General features: G+C 43.8%; 1 long non-coding RNA gene across 1 annotated transcript; it reads right to left on the reverse strand.

Annotated features, from left to right (window-relative positions):
• Positions 1-1,239: 1,239 nt before the first annotated feature.
• Positions 1,240-13,401, reverse strand: LOC110148276 (uncharacterized). Its single transcript, XR_011485629.1, has 3 exons — positions 12,702-13,401; positions 4,934-9,365; positions 1,240-1,899 (listed from the first exon to the last, which is right to left on the reverse strand). It is a non-coding gene; the product is annotated as an uncharacterized lncRNA (long non-coding RNA).
• Between the last annotated feature and the right edge of the window lie 13,943 nt (positions 13,402-27,344).

Raw genomic sequence — 27,344 nt, forward strand, 5'->3', positions numbered from 1 at the left:
GCACAAGTCCCTCTGTTTCCAGCAGAACCCACAGGGTCGGTCAGATTTGATTGGCATAAAAAAGCACAAAAATTATCATTTCCATGTCACTGGTGATAAAAATCAGGCTCATGAAGTCTGAGTGAGTCCCTCGGGTCCCAGATCCTTGCCTGGAGAGAGGGACCGCCCCCAAGCTAGAACTTCCCACGGCATCATGGGACCTTGACCCCGGCAGTCTCTGCATCCCCCACAACCAGGAACTGAGGGCATGGGGCTCCTCGCCCCCAACCAGCGTGCTGAACTCCTAAAGTCACCCCGCCCTCCTCCGCAGCAGTGTGAGAGCCTGGGGCCCCCAAAGGGAAGAAATGCTCTTCTTGAAAATGCCTCCAATGGTATTACCTGAGACAGTTCCAAGGCCATTAGTCCTCCACCGAATCGCCTTTCTGCCAGGGAGGAAAAGATCGCTGGGCACCTAGAAAGGTTTGGATCCTGTACTCCAAGAAGACGCAGTCAGAGTTCTTAATTATTCCACCTCATCCCCTGCCTCTATCGGGGGTGGATTACCTCAGTCTAATCCCAGAGTGGAAATAAAAGTTGTAAAGAAATTCTTAGCAAAGTCACTTGCAAAGACAAAAACCGTGAAATCCCTTCTTCCCACAGATTCAATCACTAGAGCAAGACCCACAAGGAGCTTCAGAAATTTAAATCAGACTGTGTGCAATTAATGACCAGAAACTCCAATTTCATGTTAATTAGTTTTAATTAATTTTTTTCCTCTACTTATCTTACGAGGCTATAATAAGCTATAATAGGCCCTACTACTAGGGCTTATTGTCAGGGTCCCAGCAATGTCGTCCTGGAACCCCCTGCATCCTAGGCTTTACCTCTGCGGCTGAACAATCGAACGTTCAGATTCTCCAACAGGTACCCAAGTGGCCCCCAGAGGCAAGGAGGAAACCAGTCACGGGGCAGGAAGAGGGTCACAACAGCAGACACTGTAAGTTGCCCATGGAGATGATACCCAGGAGGCAGGGAATTCATTTCAGACTGTCGAGGCTTTAAGCCAAACTTCTCATCCTAACACAGCATCAAACATTTCCCCAAACTTCCCAAGGTGACCATCATAATGTGGTTGGGACACCAGACATGAAAAAATTGGAGGGTTATAGATGGAACCGCTTCCCCCATCTATCAAGTCCTGTAATGTCCTGCCCTTCAAGGAAATAAGGAAGGGAAGTACCTGTTTCTTGATGTCTGGGTAGCAGAGGGCTGCTTGGGGATGGTAAAGGCTGAGGGGCATCCGTAAGTTGGGAAACACACCATCCGTTCCCGCCGCATGAGCGTTGACAAGAAGCCACAAACAGACTGAAGATGCTAACTCACTTCTCCAAACAACCGAATGTGCCCTCAGCCACAGTTCTATTCTATAAACATGAGTATTCATGCATTTTCCTTGCGTATGCATCTGGAGGGAGGGCGGCGAGAGGCATCTGCCTTGTCTCTCCCGTAACTGAGGATGTTAACAGCCAGTGTTCTTGGGGCACGGCACGACTGGCTGTCTTCAGGAACACAAACACTCACCTTTGTGTCTAATCAAAGCTCTCACTCAGGGTTTACAAGCATCCATTTTATTTTATTGTATTGTTGAGGGTTCTGTCAACACAGCCTGATCAGCAGAGCTAGTTTTCCCCTGAGCGCCCGAGTGATGACTCTTCTAAGGTAACAGCTGTGGCCCACAGAGCCTGGTACTTTTCTGTGGAAGCTGTGGTTGTTTGGAAGGTCAGTCATCAAATGGGGCTCATTTTTCACTGGAGACAAAGGTGGCGGTGCTAAGGTCTTTTCAATTTGTCTGGAATTAGGCTACTTTTGTAGACGCGATCATGTGTTCACTGGAGTTTTGTTGTTCTTGTTGTTTTTTCCCTAAATATGGTAGATTTATATCTTTAAAAACTCATGAAACACTGATCAAGCAGCAAAGTTGTAATGAGATTTACAAAACAAATGATCATGCAAAAGTTACGGCTGTTGGTAGAAAAAAAAATGATCCTTATTAAAAAGATCTTATTATTTCAAAATTTACAATTTATGCTAGAATTATTATAGTTAATGAGACGTTCGGCCTACTAGGTTAGAAAGAGAGATAACACCAAAAAAAAAAAAAAAAAGGAAGAGAGGTAACAGTATAATAAAAACATTTTGCTGTGTGTTTGTTACTTTAAGAAAGTTCAAGGAAACCACCTTATCACTATTAATAGTTTGAAGCCATTAAGCATAGAAATGGGCTCATAGTATGTATGATGCTTCAATTATGGACACACGACTTTTGCTTAGGCAAGTGATTTTGTTGTTTGTTTGTTTATTTGTTGTTTATTCCTCCCTCTTCTTCTTTTTTCAGATAACCAGTGCTTACCGACTGGCATAATTCTCTTCATAGCTTGCTCCATGCGTCATGCAATCATGGCACACATATACATACATGTGTGTGCTCAGTTGCTCAATCAAGTGGAACCCTTTATGACCCCATGGACTGTAGCTCACTAGACTCCTCTGTCCATGGAATTTTCCAGGCAAGGAAACTGGAGTAGGTTGCCATTTCCTTCTCCAGGGGATCTTCCCAATCCAGGAATCAAACCCATGTCTCTTTCATCTTCTGCCTTGGCAGGCGGATTCTTTACCATCGCACTACTCGAGAAGCCCATATATACATATATAGTCATCTAAAATATGAATATTTAGGAAAGGTGAATCCCTTCTGCTTCTGTGTCTCTGAAGACACCCTTATGTTACCTTTGTTTTTAGGAGACATTTTTGCTGAATATAGATTTATAAGTCAACAGTGTTTTTCTTTTAGGACTTCAAAGACATCACTCCAGTGTTTTATCATTTGCACTGTTTCTGGTGATAAGCATACTGTTTTCTGATTTTTGTTCTTCTGTACATATAGGGTTAATTTTTTTCACTTCTTTTAAGGTTTTCTTTTTCACATTGGCTTTAGATAATTCCAATATGATGTCTCTTGGTGTTTTCTTCATGCTATGAATCTTGCACATTTATAGTTTTTTTATATTACCACCTTTTTTTCAAATATTTTTCTCTCTTGCTTAAACTCCATTGGAGATTCCAACTAAGTGTCTATTATAGTGTTTGAAGTTAACCCACAATTCACAGATGTTCTTTTCATGTAAACATCTCCCCCTGTGTTCTGCTTTGTATCGTTTCCATTGCTATGTCTTTCAGCGCCGTAATCGTCCCTTCTGCCATGACTAATCTGTTAACTCAGTCCAGTCTATGTCATTGCAGACATTATAGTTTCTCTCTATATAAATTCAGCTTATGTCATTCCTATATCTCCATGTCTCCACTTAATTTTTTTAAATATACAGTTATAGTAACTTTTAAGTGTATTTTTCCTCCTAACTCTAACATCTTGGTCACTTCTGGGTCGGTTTTAACTTTATGAATTTTCTTCTCGTATGTGCCATGCTTTGCTGCTTCTTTGTATACGCCTGACATTGCAAATTTTATCTTGAGTGTAGAATAGCTTTCATTTTTGTAAATATTTCTTGGAAAAAAAAACCCTCACAGCTTGACTGTTTCAGATCTTGTATATGAGTGATTTTTTGAGTATGTCTGGAGAAGTGCTCTGTCAAGGGCCAATCACCCCTACCACAGAGGTGCAACCTGTCTGAGCGGTCAACTCAGTGCCCGACAAGTGGACTGTTCCCAGATGGCTAGTGGTATTCAGGTAGTTTGCCCACTTACCTGTGCTGATCTGAACTTTGCTGATTAATTATGAGGGGACTCTGTTCTAACCTTCAGGGTTTTCTCACTTTGTGGCTTTCTACTCCTGAGAGCTCAGTCCTGCAGCTGCTTTGAATATCCCAGGCTTTGTTTCATTTCCTTGACTCAGAGAGTCTCCTGGGCTTCCCCTCTCTGTGCCACGACCTGGAAATTCTCTCAAGACAACAGGCTGAACACTTCGAGCATCATGTTTTACTCTCATTTCTCTAGGATCATTGTATTTGTTGCCTAATGTCCAGAGTCTAAAGAGAACATCATGTCATATGTTTTGTTTTGCTTTGCTTTGCTTGTTGTTTCAGGCAGGAAGATGAATCTGTTGTGGTGGTGTTTTTTTAGCCACTAAGCTGTGTCCAACTCTTTGCAACCCCATGGACTGCAACACACCAGGCTTCCCTGTCCTTCATCAACCCCTGGAGTTGGTTCAAACTCATGTCCATTGAGTCAGTGATGCCATCCAACCATCTCTTCCTCTGTCGCCCCCTTCTCCTCCAGCCCTGAAGCTTTCCCAGCATCATGGTCTTTTTCAATGAGTAGGCTCTTCGCATCAGGTGGCCAAAGTACTGGAGCTTCAGCTTCTGCATCAGTCTAATCCCTGTCATTCCTGAAGAGGAGTGCTCTGTATAATAAAATTTATGACTGATGGTCACAGCAAGGCAATGATATTGAAGCAAGCGGGTCAATGAGTAAACTGTGGTTTAATTCTTTCTACTAATTTCTTGTATTTTTCAGAAAATTATCTGCAACTCTCTGGACAAAATGTTCTTGAGTTAATAAAAATATGTTAATAAAAACATAACAGTATGTCTTAGTGTAATAGTAAGTCCTGTTAAGTTAGACAGTAAGTTACACAGATAGATTCTTCTGCTTCTCAGTGCCTCCCACGCTGTATTTCTCCAACCTGAGCTCAAGGAGGGATCATTAAGGATTGTACCCAAGAGTATGATTGGCCCATGTCTTTACTACTATTTGCGGTATCAGGCTTCCGGCAAAGTTGGGTCAACTCCCACAAAATGTGAGGTTTTCCTGCTCTTTTTTGCTGGATGATCATTTGTTGGGTCATTTGAGGTACAGCAGTTGCAGAAGCATTTAAGACTCCAGAGATGACATATTAGCATACTACAGCACAGACAAATACCAAGAGGAGGATTATTACCAGATTTGCAGTCTCTTTCCCAGCAAGGAGCTGAGAGTGGCCAGATTAGCTAAAGATCACATCCTCCATATGAAAAGCCTGCAGAACCAAATATAGGGTTATTAGCAAAACTGTGCAATGTTATGATTGATTTGTTTGCATTCCAGATCATTTTTTAATATTAAAGATCCCAACAAAGCCTTTACAGATACGAACAGGGCATTCTTGTCCTCTGCCCTCTTCCATGAATCTCTCAAAAAAGGATTTATATGCTTTTGGTGGGATTATCTATTCTGTCTTCTAGTCTTTAAATCATGGCAAGAAAGATTCTCCTTAATTTCTTGGCCTTTTGTAAAACATAAAACACGAGATGAAGCCACTTGGAGGAGAAAACAATCCATAAATTTAGGGTGAGTAGCTTGGGTTTTTAAATCAAAGTCCAGACTTTCTCCTTCTTCAGTTGAATTTTCAAATGACCTATTTTCTAGAAGAGAAACTGCTGGATCAAAATGAATGCTAGATCCTCTCATGAATGTAGGGATCAGTTTGCCAAAGCAGCAAGTTTCAATCCAGTTTTCAGGGAACAGCAAGGATGCTCTTGTGTCACAAATCTAGTATTGGTCCCTGGGGAACGCTCAATGATCTGGTTTTGGCCAAAACAGGATGATCTGATGATGTCATAATGTTTTGATGCCACACCCAAGAACGGTTCAGTGCCAGGCAGCAAACTTTTTAGTATCACAATGATTAGGTAGATCAAAAGCAGACTAAAAGTAATGTGACTTACCTATAAGGTCTGGGAAGGAGATATAGCCTCCAATACATACCCTAGTCCTCTTCCAGTTCTATTTTTTAAAAAATTTCAGCTACTAAAGTTAGCTCCCACAAAGGCCCTCAACTCTCGTTTTGACTGAGGATATGAACTTCCTTTTCTAAAGATGCAAAGTAATTTTTTTTTAGATTTCTTGCTGTTGTGGTGGCCATCAAAAAGTTAGCAAAGGTGAGTTCAAGTACCCAAGAAACCAACTAATTAGTTATAAAACCAACTAATTATAAGAAGCTAGAACCAAGGGAAACTGAGTGGCTCCAAAGGTCAATGTGTACAAATCCAACAGTCAGTTTGGTGATATGTTTTAGCAAGTAAAGTGTGGTCAGAGTCTGGGCCCAGAGAAGAAGTGACCAGAATTGGAAAGGGCCACATGAAGGATTGAGCCTTGTCAGTAACACAGGTCAAAGGAGCTTTCACCAGCTAGGGAAGAAAGAAGATAAATAGCTGGAGAAACAACAAAAGAATTCAGGTTAGAGCATGACAGTCTGCAGTCTTATTCTGTAGAACTTAGGTGGAAGATATCTACACTCTGTACAATCAACAAGTTGGTCCAAAGTTCTGGGTAGAAGCCATCTCCTTCTGAAGATCATCTTCTTCTTGGGGGGTTTCTAAGGCCCCTCAGCTTAAGGTCTCCAAGACAGTTTTAATTAAGACACATAAACCACCTGATGTGAAGAACCAATTCACTGGAAAAAGACCCTGGGAAATACTGAAGGCAAAGGAGAAAGGGAGAGGCAGAGGATGCAATGGTTGGATGGCATCACTGACTCAATGGGCATGAATTTTAGCAAAGTCCAGGAGAGAGTGAAGGACGGGGAAGCCTGGCGTGCTGCGGTCCATGGGGCTGCAAAGTGCTGGACGTGATTTAGTGAGTGAGCAACGACGACAAGACATACAAATCCGAAAAATCAATCCCTTGGAATTTTACTGCTGTTCTAGTTGTTAATAGTACTTGATAACATCCTTTCCAGTGGGGTTTGGGGATTGTCTCCATTTAATGTTTCTTTCAGAAGACTGGGTTTCTGGATATTAAAATATAAAGTTTGTTTAAGAGGATAATGAGGAAAGGCTGCCTGTACCTGTTAATGCAACTGGTGTATACTGCATGAATTCCTGCAGCCTTTAACCATGTCTACTGCCATAGTGTAGAGCCTAGAATTGGAAGGGATATTCACAAATACCTGGGCTATCCTGTTACTAATTCCTGCGCACAGAAACCATGAGTCCTGGAAGCAGATGACCTCATTGTCATGAAAGCCAATGGCAATCCCTTAGATCAAGGACGTTTTAGAAGCCCTCAGAGCCCTGCTAATTTGAATTTTAGAGTTCTTTTTGTTCTCTCTTCTTTTCTTGGAGATTCCTTTGTTTTTTTCTTCCTTCCTTTCTGCCTTTCCTAAAGATTGGAGATGATATACACAGTAGTGAAGTTGCAGGGCTTTGCAAAGCTCTTTAAAAGTAGTCCCAATAAAATGGAATTTCCTGTGGTTGACACATTCTGGTTCCCAATTGGAAACACAAAATCAAAGGAAAAAAATTGCTATTGTAAGAGTTATCCCATTACTGGCATATACCCTGAGAAAACCATAATTCAAAAAGACACACGCAGTCCAGTGTTCATTGCAGCACTATTTACAATAACTCAGGACATGGAAGAAACCTAGATGTCCATCAACAGATGAATAAATAAAGTCATGGTACAAATATACAATGGGATATTACTCAGCCATTAAAAGGAACGGATTTGACTCAGCTGAAGTGTGGTGGGTGAAGCTAGAGTCTGTTATACAGAGTGAAGTAAGTCAGGAAGAGAAAAACAAATATCTTGTATTACTGCATATATATAGAAATATACTGCATAGAAAAATGGTTCATCAGTACCACCGGCAGGAATAGAGACTCAGTTGTAGAGAACAGCTGTGGGACGTTCACTTGGAGATGAGCAAAAGAGCCCTGGGATTTGGGCTCTCACTCATGTCCCACCTTTACTCACGTTTACTGTTGCACCAAACTTCCACTGGTGACAAATGAAATACACGCTTCAGAGAGCCCACCAACCTTAACAATTTTAGTGACATTTCTCCGTCAGTGTTGACTGAATACATTAGCCATCTTTCCATCCCAGGGTGGGTAGTTTTATGTAAAAAAAAAAAAAAAAATGGTTGAAAGCTTCCATTTGAGGTCTTCTTACTTTGGAGCTAACGTCCTGCATCCTATTATAGCCTCTGCATGTCTCTCCAAAGACTCGGCTTCTTGGTATACTATGAGGGTTGAAATCCCAGTGGGGGCCTCCTTTCTGACTAATAAGCTGCCAGGGCACTGCCTTCAGCCTCGTGGTATCCCCTTTGTAGGAGCATCTGCTTTGCGACAGCCTCAGAGCATGCAAACACTCTTTGATTTGCTGCCCACTCTTAATCGGGGTTCCCACTAAGCTTAAAAACGCTCTCTGTTTACAAAGCAGTCAAAAATCATAGATTATCCCACAAGCATAGCTACTTCCAGTGCATATATCAAACTTATTAACTCCATTCTGCCCTTCTGGGTGAAGCAAGATTTTCAGCTTAACTCGTCTGTTATTTTCCTGTTTCAGTCTTAAGAAATGACCCATCAACAACCAACAGTAAGTCTGAGGTTTCTGGAGGCCTTCTCATAAATATATTCAAGGTATAGATAGTTCACAAATGGAGATTATGGAGTCAAAGCTTTCTCCTTCACTAAAGCAGTGAGAGAAACATAGTAAGATCCACAGGAGAAATGCATGGAAATATGTGAGGAACTGGAAAAATAACAGAATTTTGCAAGATGTAAGCCTGCTTGCTGAGAAACATTGTGTCATCTTGTCTTAGTGATAGACAAATGATGCACTCCATGAAAGCCCAACACAATCAAAGGGGACCCCAAAACCAAGCCAGTTCCCACAGCTCAGAGACTGTGTGTTGGGACTTCACCACCAAGTCAAGAGAAGCACTAGACAGCTCTTGGTCACCAGTGATCCCCATGAAGCTGGATCAGACCGTGAAGGGGTTTGTCTCTCATGTAAAAACATGGAAAAATGATTCCACAGGCACCAAGTGGGAGGCTGATAAAAGGCTAATTTTGACTCACAGAAAGACTGTTAATGTTTACAGATCAAGAACAGGTAACTGGTTACCCACATCGCAGCATCACAGTTTCAGAGAATTTGGGAAGCCTCTGTCTGCAGTGAGACCCAGAAAACTCCTGAATTGTGTCTTAGTGACTGGTGGGGACACATTTTGAAGGTTCAGGAGTCTGTGATAAATAAGGGATTGACCTCCGTAGGATACAGCATGTCCTGGGTAATGAAGTTACTGTAACAGAATTGCAACTTCTCTTCGAAAACCTTCTGCCCTTTCTGAGCTAAAAAACAGTTAAGTAGACAGATGGAATCTGTCTTAAAGTTTATGAGCTTACCTCATCTTTCCAACACAACAAAAGGTCATCAACATATTATATGGGAATAGAATCACAGGGAAATTTAAGGTCCTTCAGGTCAGAGTTGAGAAAAACTGATACCATTTCAGTTCATCCTTGCGGCAAAATGGGGTAGATGTGTTGTCGATTTTCCCAGGAGAAGCAAACCAACATTTGCTATATTGATAAAAGGCACTGTGGAAGACAGCAAACACGATGTACAAATATAAAACAGGCACTCTCAGTAGGCAGCGGAGACAAACTAGCATTTGTGTTTGGTACTACAAGGAAGGAGGGGCTGACTATTCTATTTACGGTCCAGGGGTCCTAAGGAAATCTACATCTCTAAACAGTAGCAGCTTTTGTTTTTCCCTCTGTGTTTGACTGGGTTGCTGCTGTTGTTGTTGGCTGTACTGTATCACCAGGAGTGTGGGGTGTTGTAAGAGCTGGTGCCTGGCATGATGAGTCCTTTCTCCATTGGACCTTTGACTATTGACTTTGGTCCTTCTTTAGCTTCAGATTTAACAGGGTATTGTATGAGTTTGAGTGGAGAATGTTTCATTTCATTTCTTCATCTTCTTGGCTCATATAGGTCAGGTTTTTTATAAGCATCCTTTCTGCTTGCTGTATCTATAAGTGTCTTTAACAAGTCTTATCTCCCGTGGTTTCTTAAAAAATTAAGATATAGTTCACATATCACAGGGCTTCCCTGGTGGCTCAGCTGGTGAAGAATCCGCCTGCAGGGCAGGAGACCTGGGTTTGATCCCTGGGTTGGGAAGATCCACCGGAGAAGGGATAGGCTACCCATCCCAGTATTCTGGGCTTCCCTTATGACTGAGCTGGTAAAGAATCCGCCTGCAGGGCAGGAGACCTGGGTTCGATCCCTGGGTTGGGAAGATCCTCTGGAGAAGGGAACGGCTACCCACTCTAGTATTCTGGCCACTCATCATTTTAAAATATACAAATCCAATGGTTTAGTACATCCACTATGCTCTAAGACCATCACCATTATCTAATTTTACAATTTTTTCCAAAAAGAAATCCATACTTGTTAGCAGTCGGTCCCAAACCCCCTCCCCACCCATCCCCTGGAAAACGCTCACCTCATCACCTCTCTGTCTCTTTGGATCTCCCCGCGCTGGACACTCCATATAAATGGAATACACAGCATGCACCCATTCCTGTCTGGCTTTGTTCACAGTTTACTGTTTCCAAGGTGCACCCACGTTGTAACACGCATAACTACCTCATTCCTGAGTTTGCTTGCCATTTCCTCATTGTTGTTGAAGAAATATCTATTCAAACTTTTTGACCATTGTTTAATTGAGTGATTTGCCTTTTTATTGTGGTAAGGATTTTTTTATATGTCCTGAATACTAGATCTTTACACAGATATACAGACAAATATTTTTTCATTCTGTGAATTTTTTTTCACTTCCTTTCCCAACAAATTCATCAAAAAAGTCACCCATAAATCTTCCCCATCAAGCAAGTTTGCTCGTCAACAGAAATTCTAGGAACCTGTGCTTAGTCACTCAGTCATGTCTGACTCTTTGTGACCTCATGGACTGTAGCCAGCCAGGCTCTTCTGTCCATGGGATTCTCCAGGCAAGAATACTTGAGAGGGTTGCCATGACTTCCCCCAGTGGATCTTCTTGACCCCGGGATCGAACCCAAGTCTCCCACATTGCAGGCAGATTCTTTACCATCTGAGCCACAAGGGATGCCCTCTAGGAACCCAGTTCTTTTGTAAAATATTATTACAATATCCATTAATTTAAAAAGTAGTCATTTTTCCATGTGAAATGTCAACTGTTATCTAAACTTTAATATAGAAAGGTGAAAAGAGGTGAATAATTACAATAAATAATGATTTTTCATACTGAACAAATAGAAGGCATATTATTAGACAATCTAACTATACAAATACCATAGACCCATACAGTATTTCATTCAGTTCAGTTCATTAAACAGCCTTATGAGACACTAAAGGATTCTATTAACTTTCCTGTATGCTAAATGAAAATTTCAAGAAGCAATTATTCCTGGGTCTAATGAGTGACACTGTAAAACCAGCGAGTCCTACAACAAGAACTAAACTCTGTCCCATGATCACTCTGAGCTAAGAACAACCCAGGCCTTCTAACTGGGTTGCAAGGCTCAACTCTGAGCTGAGAATGGAGGGCCCTTGGGCACCTGGAAAAAGATGTGGAGACCTGTCTCTGACAGTGGAAATGCCCCTCATTGTACACAGCAATTTTGTTCCTCGAGGCATATGTAAATTGTGCTGTTTTCAATCAAATCTGTTTTACATGTACCAGGAGTTTGTCTATTTAAAAATATATTACAAGAACTCCTTTTAAAAACAAAGAAAGCTTTGTGAATAAAAACTGCTTTTCAGTTAATCTGTGTACCGTCAGTTTGGAGTTTCAAACAGTGCCCTTTCTTAAAACAGGACACACCCTGCACTGAGATGACAGCTAAACAATACAGATTATTCTGCAAAGATGGAAAACAAGGGATCGGCACGTACTTGGGTGTAGCTTCAGTTTCTGTATTTTGAGGAATGTTTTGGGTCTGGAAAGAACCCAGAGATGAGCAGTTACAATGATCAACTTAATGGAAACTAAGACCCTTGAGACAACCTTAGTGAATTCAAGCTTACTTCACTTGAAACAGAGGAAGCTAAGGTTCTATTTGTTCCCTGTATTCAAAAATACACAATAAAGGGTAAAGATTTATGGTAAAATATGAAATAAACAAGAAGAAAGCAAAATATTGTGATGATTATGTAAGGATAAGTATAAATAAGAGCAAACAATACAGAGAAATGTAATGACAAAAACAGTGGATACTTCGAGGAGGTTATGGATAAAATCTTTGTTTAAAACTCCCCATAATGTTAGTATAACATTACATTGCTTTGTGTAATATTATAGTTTATATAATAATGTATACTGTAATATTAATATTACAATAATGTTATATATAATTTAGAGGGGAAAAGCATGAGACGGCTTAGATAGAAGTGTTTAAGCAGCCATGGACAAGAAAATTGAAGAGGAAAAATTATTCTTCTCAAATAATCTGCCTCCTGACTCTTCTATGCTTCTGTCTCCACCCCATCAGCCTCAAGGATCCCAACATTATTACTTCCTTGCATCAGCTGGGGATGTTATGCACTTTGACTTATTGAATGATTCAGCAAAGATTAGTTGATCCCTGTGATACACAGAGGCTTCCCAGGTGGCATTAGTGGTAAAGAACCTGCTTGCCAATCCAGGAGATGGAAGAGACATGGGTTTGATCCCTGGGTCTCGAAGATCCCCTCAAGGAGGCCATGGCACCCACTCCAGTATTCTTGCCTGGAGAATCCCGTGGACAGAGGGGCCTGGCGGGCTACAGCCCATAGGACTGCAGAGTCGAACATGACTGAAGCGACTTAACACGCACACACGATACACCAGACTCCTGCTACTGACCGAGGAAGCAGCTGGCGGAAACCCCACCTTCCAGCCCTCCCTGACTTACCGTGTTCAGAGAGGTGGTTATCACACAGCACAAGTGGAGGGAGGGCAGTCAGAGAAGATGCAGACAGTGGCGTTATCACAGAAAGAGCGCTGAACCCGTATTTGTGGGGCTGAGGCTGGATGAGGGGGTATACGGGGAGGGAGACATGCAAGAATGCCTGGAATGTTCAAGGGACCGAAGCTGAAGAGGGAGAGGCCGGTGACATGCCTGGAGAGGATGTCATCAGCCACCCTACTGAGTGTGACCTGAGCAAGCTCTTGGGGGGGGGGTTAGAGCGGGAGAAGGACGCTCTTCAGGAAGATGAGTCGAGTTGCCAAGCAGAGAACAGACGAGAGGAGAGAGATAGAGGAGCCAGAGGTAGGAGGACGTTCCAACGAAGGTGCTGCGGGGCGGGGGGCTGAGGCTGCAGAGAAGGGGCCGGAGTGAAGAGGCGCCCGAGAGGCCGTTTCCACCGGACTTGGGAAACGGTTGATTGTGGAGGGGGAGAAGGCGGGGGTCCAGGAAGCTCACACAGTCTTATGAAGCAGACAGAGAGGACTGAATTCCTCAAATCCAAGAAGAGCCCGTGACAACAAGTTTCCGGCTGCGAGGTGAGGGAGGCGATGAGGGGCACTGTGAGACGCCGGGTCAGGCAGCGCGGGCCCAGCGGGGTGGCAGGTGTGAAGAAGCGCGTGTGAGCGGAGAGGAGGGGCCAGCTTCAACGACAAGGACCCCGGGCGCCACGTGGAGCGCCTGCGTCCCGGCGCACCAGCCACACCGGCTTAGAGAGAGACACCCGGGTCTCAGCTGCTCGGCGCGGGCTGGCAGGCGGAGCGGCCCGTGGGCCGCCCTTCCCCACGAGGCTCCTGACGCCCTTCAGCCGCCATTAAAACGCTCCCCGTGTGGCCTCTGGGGCCGCTCTTCACTTCAGCACGCGGGTATTTGGCGCCTGCTGTGTTCACGGGCCTGGAGGGGCAAAGAGAACACAGCGCCTGTCGCTAAGGACCCCTGGTGGAGGAGGAAGCTTAGACCAATGTAAGGATGACACGCGGAGTCAGCGAGAACATCAGAGTCAACAGCACGAGCTGGGATTCCAGCGAGGTCCCGGGGATGGACACACGTGACCAAGTCTTCAAGGGCCATCTTGAGGAACGACACAGAGAGTGGGGACCAGCAGGAGCCGCAGACTGTGCCCAGCCAGAGGGCTGGGAGCAGCATGGAGCTGGGAGTGAAGCCACCCTACCTGGGAGCAGGGGACGCTGGGAGGTGATACTGGGGAGCTAAGCCAAGGGCGTGGGTGTCCCGAACTTTCCCCCACGTGCGCTTAGCCGCTCAGTCCTGTCCAACTCTTTGCAACCCCATGGCAAGGGGCTTGTAGCCCACCAGGCTCCTCTGTCCCTGGGGTTCTCCAGGCAAGAATAGTGGGTTGTTGTGCCCTTCTCCAGGGGATCTTCCCGAGCCAGGAAGCGAACCCAGGTCTCCCACATTGCAGGCGGATTCTTTACCAGCTGAGCCACCATGGAAGTCCGGCTTTCCCCATAGGCTGCTGGAACTGCACTCTACCTTATGGGGAAAAGGGAGGAGTTTTAAACCAATAGTATGTTCAGACTAGCATCTTTCAAAGGTTGCTGATAGGTTTTCTATTTCTACAGATGGTCAAACATAAAGATATCTGTTAAAAGTACAGCCTGTTTTGAAGCATAACGAAGAGCGTCTTAACTCTGGGAATAAACATTAAGAGATACTAAGAAATAACTTTTCTAGACCTTTATGCTGTGGTTATCGTCAATGTGTAATGTGTGTACATGTTTCATTCTAAAGGTACAAGATCAGAGTCAGTGAAAACCTAGCCTTCCTTTCACGCCCAGACCACCATCGCTCCCAGTTTCTTATGAGTCATTTCGAAGAAATAGTCAACTTTCTCCCTCCATCTCTTTCTCTCTCAGACACACACACACATTTTCTTACACAGATAGTGGCATACAAAAAACACTGCTCCATCCCTGCTTTCACGTAACATTTTCTGGACATCATACCTGAAACCGCTTGTTTCTTTTTAACAATGCATAGTCTTCTCTTATATGGATGTAGCATTAGCCGGTTTCCTATTTCTCTATTGATGGACCTCTATCTGATAACACTCTTTTGCTACCATAAAAAAGCATTGTAGTAAATATCCTTGTACATGTGCTATTTTTATGTAAGTATGAGAAAGTGTGTAGGTTAAATTCCTAGAAGTGGGGACTGCTACTCTTAGTTCCTAGAGTGAATGCATATTTTTAATGTTGATAGACATGATCTACTTGTTCTATATGAGAAATAGAAATACTCCCCAAAGCAATTAGTGCCTGTCTCTCTATATCATTGCAAAATCCTTGTGATGCCAAACTTCTTGGTCATTGTCAGCTGAAAAATGTTACCTCTTTTTAGATTTAATCTGAATATTTTTGATGAGCTAGATTGAACAGCTTTTCTTATGTTTAAGAGCTGCTTAATTTTTTCACTGTGACAGACCTTATTCTTGGCCCATTTTTCCAATGAATTGTTGATAACTTTCTTATAGATTTGTAAATGCTCTTCATGTATTAAAGAAACTGAATTTTTTGTGAAACGGTTCAATAATTTTGCATTTTTATTTTATTTTATATGTAATATTTTTGCCACAGATAATTTTCTTTAGTTTTATGTAACCAGATTTATCAGTCCTTTGTGTTTTGTACATAGCTTCTGGATTTGGAGTCAAATTTATAGAATTTTCCTGTGCCAAGATTATTTTTTAAAAAGATTTTCCCAAGTCATCTATTTTTATAATCTTATTATTGTACGCATAACTTTTTTTCATTTGAATCTTATTTGGATGGAAAATAAGAAATTCAACTAATTTTTTCCAGATGTTGCACTATAATTACTCCAATGCTATTTTATTGAATATCAGTTTTTTTTCCCAATTGATTTGAAGTCTCACTTTATAATATACAAAATATCTAGAGTGCTTAGATCTGTTTTGGTTACATTGATCAATCTACTTATACAGTAAACCATGTTATTTTAAATACAAGGAGTATGCCCCCTCTATATTCTCCCATTTCAAATGTGTATTTATTTTTCCTTAGAAATTTTAAAATTGGTTTACCTGACTTCCAAAGAGAATAACCACCAGTTCCTGAAATAATTCTACTTTATTTATTTTATTATTTTATGGTGCTGTTGGATTGTATTCTTAATATTGCTCATCTGTAAATATTATTGCATCTATAGTTTTCTCCTGGTAGCTTATTTTTGTTAAAGTTGGCCAGATAACATTAAATTCATAAAAATAAAAATAATTTAGAAATTGTCCATGTATTCCTTTGATATGCTCTAGAATACCTTAATGATGTTGAAATGATATGCTTCTTAAGTGTTTGGTAGAATTTCTCTATGAAATCATCTGAACCTGATGCTTTTCTCAAAAGGTTGCTCTTGACAGCTTTCACCTACAATAATTCATCTCTTTAAACATTTCCTTTGTGGGGGGGGGGGGGGCGGTCAGTTTTGGCAAATTGGTCTTTCTCATTGCAGGCAGATTATTTACCAGCTGAGCTACCAAGGAAGCCCTCTTCAGTTCTATTTTAGGGTCTGAAATTATTTATGCAGAAATAAGTCATTTGTTAAGATTCTTTAATTTCATCTTACTTGTGCTGACTTTTAAAAAATGCATAACCTCAGAGTTGTGAGTTAAGTTTTATTTGGAGCAAAATAAGGACTATAGCCCAGGAGATAACACCTCAGATAGTTTTGAGAAACTGCTTCAAAAAGGTAGGGGGAATGTCAGCCTATATGTGACTTCGGTGAAGGGTGAGCACATGTTTCGCAGAAGAATGCTGCTAGTCATGAGGGGCGGTCACCACCACAAAGAATCTTAGTGCTTTTCTGCATTTGAGGAGATAGAAGAACTGGGCTTATAAAATCATCTACTGAAAATCTAACTATCTGAAGACCTATTCGCCCAGTTTTTCCCAGAGTACAGAGTGCCTCATTTCTAATCTCCACACTGAACTTCTTCTTGACTTTGTTATTATTTTTCTACTTCTTACATTGCCTTCATCATTTATTCTCATCTTCCTCTGATGTTGATGCATATGTTGAAATCCATAAGTAGTACTCAAGTCTGCAATTTTTTGTTTCATAATTTCTAAGTGGAGTTTAGTATTCTTATTATCAGGTTTTCCTCCAGTTTCAGGTCTTGTTTTCTCTTTCCCTCAGTAGTAGCTTACAAGGTATATATTTTGCTATTGTCATCATGGCTTATATTACTGCTTTATTCTTAAATTAACAGATATGGAGTTTTCCTTTTTAATATCTAACTTGTTTCATTAAGATTAGAGAATGTTACTATTTTTACTCTTTGGAAATTAATGTAATTTTTTGATAAAATTTTGTAAACATTTTAGTGACACCTGAAAAGAAGATATATTCTTTTTTAAAATAATCTTTATTGAAGTATAATTGATTCATGTTGTGAGATACATTCTATTTTAGGGATATAGCATTGATTTATCTTAATAAAAAGTGCCCTCTTAAATATTATTTGTCTGTTTGATCTGGGATGAACTGAGAAAATAAGTTGAAGGATCTTTACCATGAATTTGTCTATTTCTCCTTGTATTTTTCTTTTCATGTTTATTTACTTGTTTCATTTTTAAAATATTGATGCTGTTTGGTTTGGTACAAAGATGTGCTGTGATCTCTTTGTTACAAGTTGCACTGATTACTGCTTTAATTGTTCATGTTTGTCTAGTCTGATGCTTTTTTCCCCAAAGGCTAAACTCATCTTTGACCTTCAATGCACTCCTTTATATACTGTGTTTTAGGTTACTCAGATCTCACAGTTTGGCCAAAGCTGGGGCATACACGTGTGTTTCTTATTCTCCTGACTGCCCTCATGTGATTTCTTTTTTTGTTTTTAAAGAGAGGAGGCAAGACTCCTTACTCTGTCACCTAATAAAGGGAAGTCCCCTTTCCACCCTATGCAAGTCTTCTGAAGAAGTTGTCTAACTTAGGTACGAGGGCTTCCCTGACGGCTCGGTGGTAAAGAATCTGCCTGCCAAGGCAGGATACACAGGTTCAATCCTTGGGTCAGGAAGATCTCCTGGACGAGAAAATGGCAACCCACTCCAATACACTTGCCTGGGAAATCCCAAGGACAGAGGAGCCTGGTGGGCTACGGTCCATGGGGTCATGAGTCAGACACGACTGAGCGACTAACCAACCACAGCAGCTTAGATACGTAGCCTTCCACTCAACAAGCACATAAGGCAGAACTTGCTGACTGTCAGGTGTCACACAGGTGCTGCGGCCACACCTGCCCAGATATGAAAGCTGTGCTTCTAGAGCGCCTCTGACGGGGCCAAGGGGCCGCTGGATGGGCTCTGCTTTGAGCTGGCAAAGCCTGACATCACAGGAGACTTGGATTGGTGTCCAACGTCGCACCCCAAAGAAGTCAACAGCTGAACTTCAACAAATCCATATATGATCAAAATCCTGTCCTGGAGCCAGCAATTTACTTTGGTTTGAAATCTAAGCCCCAGGCAACAGCTGCTCCTGCCTCTCACGCTCGCGTGGAGATGTTCTCACAAATGCCCGCACAGCTGGGAGTGTCAAATGGTCTATTCTTTCAAGCCAGTTGTCCCCACAAACATTTGCCCCGTCTGCCCAGGATTTTCCAGGGCCGGACCAGTGCTGCTGGAGTTTGTCTGTTGCTACATCCTGAAGCCCAGGCCAGCTGCGGGTCTGAGGCTGGGCCCAAACGGTGTCGATTTACTTGCAGCTGTCCTCACTCGAGCCCAGCAGGCCCTCGGCACAATTCCCTAGTGGGCCTAGAAAACCTTGCTTTCTCTGGTACTGTGGGAACAGGCGCTGGGTTATCTGCCTTCTCGTGTACAACTCTCAGATCTAGGAAATGAACTCCGAGTTCAAATAGACAGAGTATGTATTAGTCGCTCAGTGGTGGTCAACTCTTTGTGACCCCGTGGACTGTAGCCCACCAGGCTCCTTCATCCATGGAATTCTCCAGGCCAGAATGCTGGAGTGGGTTGCCATTTCCTTCTCCAGGGATCTTCCTGACCCAGGGATCGAACCCAGGTCTCCTGCATTGCAGGCAGGTAGCTTTACTGTCTGAGCCGCCAGGGAAGCCCAAATAGATCACACAAACTTGATTTCTCATTAAGGTAAAAAGTTTAAAATGAACTAGGAAATAACCTGCTTTTACAAAATATCGTGGATTTAAGGATCTGAAAGGGCTTTGCAAGTATCAAACATTCTCCTGTTTTAGTCTGCCCAGGGTGGTTGAATGGCTAAAATTTAAAATATTCTCATTTGAAAAACAAAGAAACAGGGTGATTGATTACCTTGGGTGGAAAAGCGCAAAACCAAGGCTATTATGCATGTGTTTTTGGACAATCAGCTACTTTAACACAAAGGGAGAGAGAGACTCTTGATTAGGTGAGCCCTGATAATTAAGGGTGACCTTTGCTGAGGGAAATTTATTAGGTTTATTCAATAGTTAATAATGAAAAGTCATCTCAACCTGAGAAGGTACATGGTAAGCAAAATGAGGATTTTCAAGGAGCCTCCATAAACTGGGAACAGAATTTTGGCTCAAGTTTAATTTGATGAGAACCACATATAAAATCACTGCGGACAGTGGCTACAGCCATGAAATTAAAAGATGCTTGCTCCTTAGAAAGAAAATTATAGCAAACTGGAAAGCATTTCAAAAAGCAGAGACATCATTTTGCCAACAAAGGTCCGTATAATCAAAGCTGTGGTTTTTCCAGTGGTCATGGATGGATGTGAGAGTTGGACCATAAAGAAGACTGAGACCGAAGAATTGATGCTTTTGAACTGTGGTGCTGGAGAAGACTCTTGAGAGTTCCCTTGGACTGCAAGGAGATCAAGCTAGTCAATCCTAAGGGAAATCAGTCCTAAATGTTCATTGGAAGGACTGACTCTGAAGCTGAAGCTCCACTACTTTGACCACCTGATGCAAAGAGCCTAGGTACTGGAAAAGACCCTGATGCTGGAAAAGACTGAAGGCAAATGGAGAAGAGGACAGCAGAGGATGAGATGCTTAGACAGCATCACCAACTTGAGGGATGCGTATTGGAGCAGACTCCAGGAAATGGCGCTGCAGTCCATGGGGTTGCAAAGAGTTGAACACAGCTTAGCAACTGAACAACAACAACAACATATAATATGTATTTTTTTTTCTTTCCATGCATGTGTTTTTTCAAACTTTTAGAAGGTATTATTATTTTTAAAGTATTACTTAAACTCTAAACTTCTTCGTGGTTAAAACAATGTGAAGGAGACTCCTTATATGCAAAGCCTCTTTAAAAAGAAAAAATTCCCAAGGCATCTAAAAGACTCTTTAAAATGCATGAATGTACTTGAAGCTAAAACGAAAACAATGCAAATGGCTGACCAAAAAAGACAAGAGATTCTGAAGGTACTGAGAACAATTTCTGAATCTAATAGGAGTAAACGATCTGTTGAAAAGAACTCGTACTGACCTCAACTCAGCTTAGGACCTTAGGAACCAAATTAGGAGCCAACTCCACAAATAGACTACTAATTATTTTTGAAAGAGGAATTGGGACAGATGCAAATGGCACAGATCCACGTGAGACAACATCTTTTGTTCAGAGTTTCTGAGAGAAAAGTAGAAAATCACCCTCTGAGTAACAGTATCTTTGGGGACTCTTTCTTGACAAAGACACGCTCTTTCTTTATGCGAAATATTAGGAACCACTTTTCCCCTTGCGTGCTTTGTCACTTCAGTTGTGTCCGACTCTTTGTGACCCCGTGGACTGAGCCCGCCAGGCTCCTCTGTCCATGGGATTCTCCAGGCAAGGATACTGGAGTGGGCTGCCACGCCCTCCTCCAGGGGATCTTCCCAGCTCAGAGGTTGAACCCACACCCATGGGTTCCATGGGTCTCTTCCATTGGCAGGCTGGGAAGCCCTTTCCCCTTACATGTGAAATCATATAAGATAACGGTTTTCACTTGATTTGACTCTCAAGTGGTAACTTCCCCTTCCTAACACAGTGAGATGAGAACAAACACTGATTCACTCTGGCTTTGCACATAGTAGGACCTTGACATGTGGTTACTGGGAATGGCTCGAATGATGATGATCACACAGCAGAGCTATTTCAAGCTCAGCTTGGAAGCACAGAGAACAGACAGTCCCACTGGCCCCCACTTCCTGGCACCATCGCCCTTGGGTCACCCCCTCCCCTTGGGTGAGGCGGGACCCACTGACTGTCTTCTAACAAATAGGACATGGCAGAAACCATGAAGTGTCCCTTCCAAGGTCAGAGATGGTGGCTTCTACTTTACTGCCCTGCCCCCTGCCCTCTCTTGCACTCAGGGAAGTGTCACCATATTGGGATGCAGCCTGGGAAATCCAACCAGTCCATCCTAAATGAAACCAGCCCTCAATATTCATGGGAAAGGCTGCTGCTGAAGCTGAAGCTCCAATGTTCTGGCCACCTGATGTGAAGAGCCAACTCACTGGGAAGACCCAGTGCTGGGGAAGACTGAAGGCAGGAGGAGAAGGGGAGGACAGAGGGTGAGATGGTTGGATGGCATCACCGACTCGATGGACATGGGTTTGAACAAACTCAAGGAGATAGTGAAGCCAGGGAAGCCTGGCGTGCTGCAGTTCACAGGGTTGCAGACAGTCAGACACAACTAATCAGCTGAACAACAACAACATGTGGAGGACCCACCCATGTGAGGTTGGACATAGGTCTTCCAGCGGAACCCTGAGATGACTAGCCCTGGCCATCATCTTGATCCACAGAGACCCTGAGCCAGAGCTACTCCTGCATTCCTGCACCACAGAGACTGTATGAGTAAAAATGTGGTGTTTTCAGCCTCTAAATTGTGGAGTAATTTGTTGGCAGCAATGGAGGAAAAAACGCTTGTACCTTTAAGGAGAACGTCACTCCAGGGAGTGGACAGGCCACTGAGTGAGGGTCCCAGACAAGGGAGGACAGCATACTCAAGCTGCTTGGATGTTTAGAAACATTGCCCCAGATGTCTACACCCCCTGATGACGGTGTCAGATTCTGAACAATTCTGTTCTCGGGCCCTTCAGGAGTGAACTGAAAGATAGGAAAGAACGAGACTTTCAGGTGACATTTGAAGCATCGGTAAGACCTTCCAAGTTCATTAACAAAGGCAGCCCAGGCTCTTTCTCCCGAAGCACCAGCAGTTGCCGTCTTGTCCGTCACCCTCCTGGTCGCACTCTGTCAAGGGTCCCTCTGCTTTCCGTCCCTTCTCCCCCTTCCCCACACCGTCAGTCACACACCTGCCAATCTGCATCAGGTTTGGCTCTGCCTCTCATGTCTGTAAGTGCCAGGATCTTACGGCCTCCATCAGGGATTGCCATGAAGGCCTCCCAGAATCTCCTACCAGGCTTCTTCCTGCCTGGTATCATCAGACCAACTGCTCAGCGTCCACCACTTCACCCCGGTAAACCCGAAAATGACTCCACTCCAGCGAGTCCCCTGATCGGCCCAAACCCCATCTTGTCCACTGAAGGCCCACACACTGCTCCCGCTCTCCCCCTGGTGTGCTCTGCTCTGAGGTCCCTTCCTACTAACCCACAGCCACATTCGGCCTGAAGACTCAGATCCAAACAGAACTCCTTTGAGAAACTCCTCATGCCTCCCAGATCCACTCATGCTTTGCACCCTCTTGACCCGGAGGTGCAGACAAATAAGCACCATGCTTCACACGGATGACTTCTCTTTGCAACTCACTTGAAAACCTGCTGATTCCAGCACCCCAGCCTTCCTTTGTTCCCACCACATTTCCAAAAAAAAAAAAAAAAACCTGCAGTCTCTGGACTTAGATGAAGAGAACAGAAGAACAATATTATCACCTGGGCATCCTTATGTGCCAGGTAATTAATAAGTGTAACTTCTTTAATTCTCACTTCAAACCTCTGAGATGCATTTGTGCGTCTGTATTTAACAAATGGGAAAATAACATGGGTAAGTTGTCCAAGTTCACTCTGCTGGTAAGGGTTTGAGCAGGAATATAAACTCAGGGCTGGAGACTGCCAAGCCTGTGCTCTTCACACTTGCCATACCAACCTCAATGCAAAGTGAAGAAGCTAACTGCACCTAAATTAGCACGCATTGAGGTGAGAAAATGATGGGGTGGGTGGACTGCAGGCACTGCCTGCCTGCACCCCAATCTCACCTTCCCCTCTCCCACAGGCTGGCCAATTAGCCCCTGTGAGACAGAGCTCTCCTCTTACCAGGAGGACCGCGGCAGTAGTAAGTGCCCGGGGACGGCGAGCGTTCCAGGGCTTGACGCACGATCAGTGCTCGGCACTGAAGAAAAGGCAGCATTGCTGCTCTGGGCTTTGCTTTCCATCCCACCTCTCCCAGAAGCAGCTTTACCAAAGCACACGAGTGAACTCTGTGACTTCCCAAGGATAAATCTTTTAACGTGCCCAACATTTTCTCAGTTTTTTGTGTGACTTGCTGGAAGTTTTTTCTTGCTTATTGTATGCACTCTATGTTGTTGTTGTTCAGTCATTAAGTCGCGTCCAATTCTTCATGATCCCATGGACTGCAGCACGCCAGGCTTCCCTGTCCTTCATCATCTCCCAGAGTTGGTTCAAACTCATGTTCATCGAGTCGGTGATGCCATCCAACCATCTCATCCTCTGCCGCCCCCTTCTCCTCCTTCCCTCAGTCTTTCCCAGCATCAGGGTCTTTTCCAACGAGTCGGCTGTTCAAATCAGGTAGCCAAATATTAGAGCTTCAGCTTCAGTCCTTCTGATGAATGTGCTATGCTGTGCTTAGTCGCTCAGTCATGTCCAACTCTTTGCGACCCCCTGGACTGTGGCCCGCCAGGCTCCTCTGACCATGGGGATTCTCCAGGCAAGAATACTGGAGTGGGTTGCCATGCCTTCCTCCAGGGGATATTCCCAACCCAAGGATCGAACCCAGGTCTCCTGCATTGCACGCAGATTTTTTACCACCTGAGCTACCAGGGAAGAACTTCCAATGAATATTCAGGGTTGATTTCCTTTAGAATTGACTGATTTGGTCTCCTCACTCTCCAAGGGACCCTCAAGAGTCTTCAGCACCACAGTTCGAAAGCATCAATTCTTCAGCACTCAGCCTTCTTTTATGGTCCAACTCTCACATCCATACATGACTGCTGGAAAAAACATAGCTTTGACTATGCAAACCCTTGTTGGCAAAGTGATGTCTCTGCTTTTTAATATACTGTCTAGGTTTATCATAGCTTTTCTTCCAAGAAGCAAGCATCTTTTAATATCATGGCTTCAGTCACAATTCACAGGGGTTTTGGAGCCCAAGAAAATAAAGTCTGTGACTGTTTCCATTGTCTCCCCATCTATTTGCCAAGAAGTGATGGAATTGAATGCCATGATCTTAGTTTTTTAAGCCAGCTTTTTCACTCTCCTTTCACCTGCATCAAGAGGCTCTTTAGTTCCTCTTCATTTTCTGCCATTAGGCTGGTGTCATCTGCATATCTGAGGTTACTGGAATACCAGACCACCTTACCTGCCTCCTGAGAAATCTGTATGCAGGACGTGCTCTAAACCATGAAGTAAAAACCAGAACCCATCCAATCAGAATTTTCCCCATCACTAAGCTGTGTGGACCAATTCAAACTCTTAAGAGCAACAGGCAAATTTCACAGCACAGAAAAATTGCATCTTATTCCTCTAAGACAAAACACACAGTGGCAGTATTTTTCAAGATGGATAACAGAGGATAGACAAACGAGAGAGAGAGAGAGATGAGAGATGAGAGATATCAACAACAATGAGATGTGGATATAATACAGACAGACATAGAGGAATGGCATTTTTGGAGGTTTCCTCAGCTCCCTGCCCCATCCCACCTGCAATTCTACAGACGAGAAAACTGCCAGCCCTGCTCACATCCATAGTGACAGTGAGATCCTGTAATCTCTTCCTTTTGCCTAAGATGGGCTTTTCCCATTGCACTCACCCTGCCCGCCCCCGACTTAGATATCAACTGAGGTCTTCAGTTAGCTATTTTTATACCCTTATCATTGCAATATTTCAGTCCCTTCACACACGTGTGTGTGCTCAGGCGCTTCAGCCATGTCCAACTCTTTGCGACCCCGTGGACTACAGCCTGCCAGGCTCTCTCCTAGAGAATCTGTGAGATTCTCTGGGCAAGAATACTGGGTGGGCTGCCATATCCCTTCTCCAAGGGATCCTCCCCCACCCAGGGACTGAACCCAGGTCTCCTGTGGCTCCTGCATTGGCAGACAGACTCTTCACCACTGAGCCACCTGGGAAGCACTTCAGTCCTCACTCAACTCCTTTGGCCGCACAAAACTATCTCGGTCTTCCTTATCATCTGTTCTTCCACCCGCAAAATGAACTTTTAAACATTTATCTCACGGGCACCTCCCAGGAGCCAGTGTTGCTTTGCTAACCACGCATCATTGTTCTTCAGACGGGACGCACGGCCCATGGGTGGGGCTCCTGGCTCAGGCTGGCTCATTCCATTTCCAAAAGTTCCAAGAACAGAAGGGACTAGATAAGTGTCTGCTGGACCCTTTCCTCACACACAGAGCCCTCCCCAGCAGCTCCTGGTCCAGCCGGGTGCTGTGTTGCCTGCTCCTGTTCTCATCCATCCTCACTTCTCTTCTCCCCATCAACACCTCAGTCCCCATGCTCCTTTGCTCCCATGTTTTATAAGGTCTAAGGCAGCAGTCCCCAACCTTACTGGCCCAAGAGACCAGATACATGGAACACAGTTTTTCCACAGACTAGGGGTGGAAACTGGAGAAGGAACTGGCAACCCACTCCAGTACTCTTGCCTGGAAAATCCCATGGATGGAGGAGCCTGGTAGGCTACAGTCCCTGGGGTCGTGAAGAGTCGGACATGACTGAGCGACTTCACTTTTACTTTTTACTTTCATGCACTGGAGAAGGAAAAGGCAACCCACTCCAATGGTCTTGCCTGGAGAATCCCAGGGATGGGAGCCTGGTGGGCTGCCATCTACAGGGTCGCACAGAGTCAGATACGACTGAAGCAACTTAGCAGCAGGGGGTAGAAGGGCTGGTTTCAGGATGATTCAAGCACATTACATTAATCGTGGGCTTCATTTCTATTATTATTATATCAGCTCCACCTCAGATCATCAGCCATTAGATCCTGGAGGATGGGGACCCCTGGCCTAAGGGGGAACCCCAACCACTATATGAAAGAGTTTGAGATTTATTGCCATGTTTCAACAGGGTTCTCTGTACCTTTAAACACATTCCCTTTTGACTCTTTTCCTCTACACGTGGTCTCTCTAATCCCTCTCATTGCACGTTGTCTTAACGGGCTCTGTGTCCAGGTCCACTTCTGTGCTGTCGCTTGCACACAGCTGCAGCCTTTGGAGGCCAGGACAGCTGGACACGGTAGTCAGTGACATGCTTCTTACAGAGGCATTTATTAACTCACCCCAGTGGCTCCAATACTTTGGCCTCCTAATGCGAAGAGCCAACTCACTGGAAAAGACCCTGATGCTGGGAAAGACTGAAGACAGGAGGAGAAGGGGACCACAGAGGATGAGATGGTTGGATGGCATCACCGACTTGATGGATGTGAGTTTGAGCAAGCTGTGGGTGTTGATGGACAGGGAAGCCTGGTGTGCTGCAGTCCATGGGGTCACAGAGTCTGACACAAAGGAGCAACTGAGCAACAACGATGGCTTCATGGATTTAGAAAACTACTTGAGAAGTCGATGCCACAAAAGCTTCTGAAATGTTGACATAAACCCAATAAAATGCTATTCCAAGCATAGGGAAAAAAAGTAGACATAACTCTACTGCCCCACCTGAAAAATTTTGGAGGCTGAGGAAAGAACTTCCTTCTCAAAATAGACCCTTCCCACTGTACATGGCTGGTCTTAGAAACACAAAGTCTCCACGGCTGGGATAGAGTCCACCCCTCCCACTTTAAGCCAGGAGTCAACCAACTTTATCTGCAAAGCCCAGACAGTAAATATTTGGGGCTTTGAGTGCTGTAGAGTCTCTGTTGCAAGTCCTTGATTCTATTGTTGAAGGAGGAGGCAGGCGTCCACGGCACGTAAACCAAGGGGCCTGCCGGTGTCCTGATAAACTTTATTTACAGAAACAGGCAGTGGCCAGATTCAGTCTGCAGACTGTAGATTGCAGACCTCAGCTTGAACTCAATCCCAGATCATGATCAGCAGGACCCACAGCCTCCGGAGAGCTCAGTTATCTGATCTTAGAGTCCCAAAGGCCTGGGGAACGTACTCGCCCATGTGTTCAGATGGAGTTCCAGTCTCAAGCATAAGACCCTGCTGAAGTTAATGAAGATTAAATTTGAAAAGAATATCAAAATTGAGCAGTGGAGAGAAGGCTAAGCCTGCAGTCTGAGCTGAAGAAATGCCATACAAGCAACTGCATCCACCGCCTACTGAACCTGGATTAGAGAGGAGGTCGCTAGATAAACAGTAACCTCAAAAAAGGCTGACTTATAAAGAGACATAGATATGGAAGCTGACCCTCAATGATTAAAAAGTCAAAGGTAGTGTTATTCGCTCAGTCGTGTCTGACTCTTAACGACCCCATGG

The sequence above is a fragment of the Odocoileus virginianus genome, chromosome 34, assembly GCF_023699985.2.
Source record: "Odocoileus virginianus isolate 20LAN1187 ecotype Illinois chromosome 34, Ovbor_1.2, whole genome shotgun sequence".
NCBI lineage: Eukaryota > Metazoa > Chordata > Mammalia > Artiodactyla > Cervidae > Odocoileus > Odocoileus virginianus.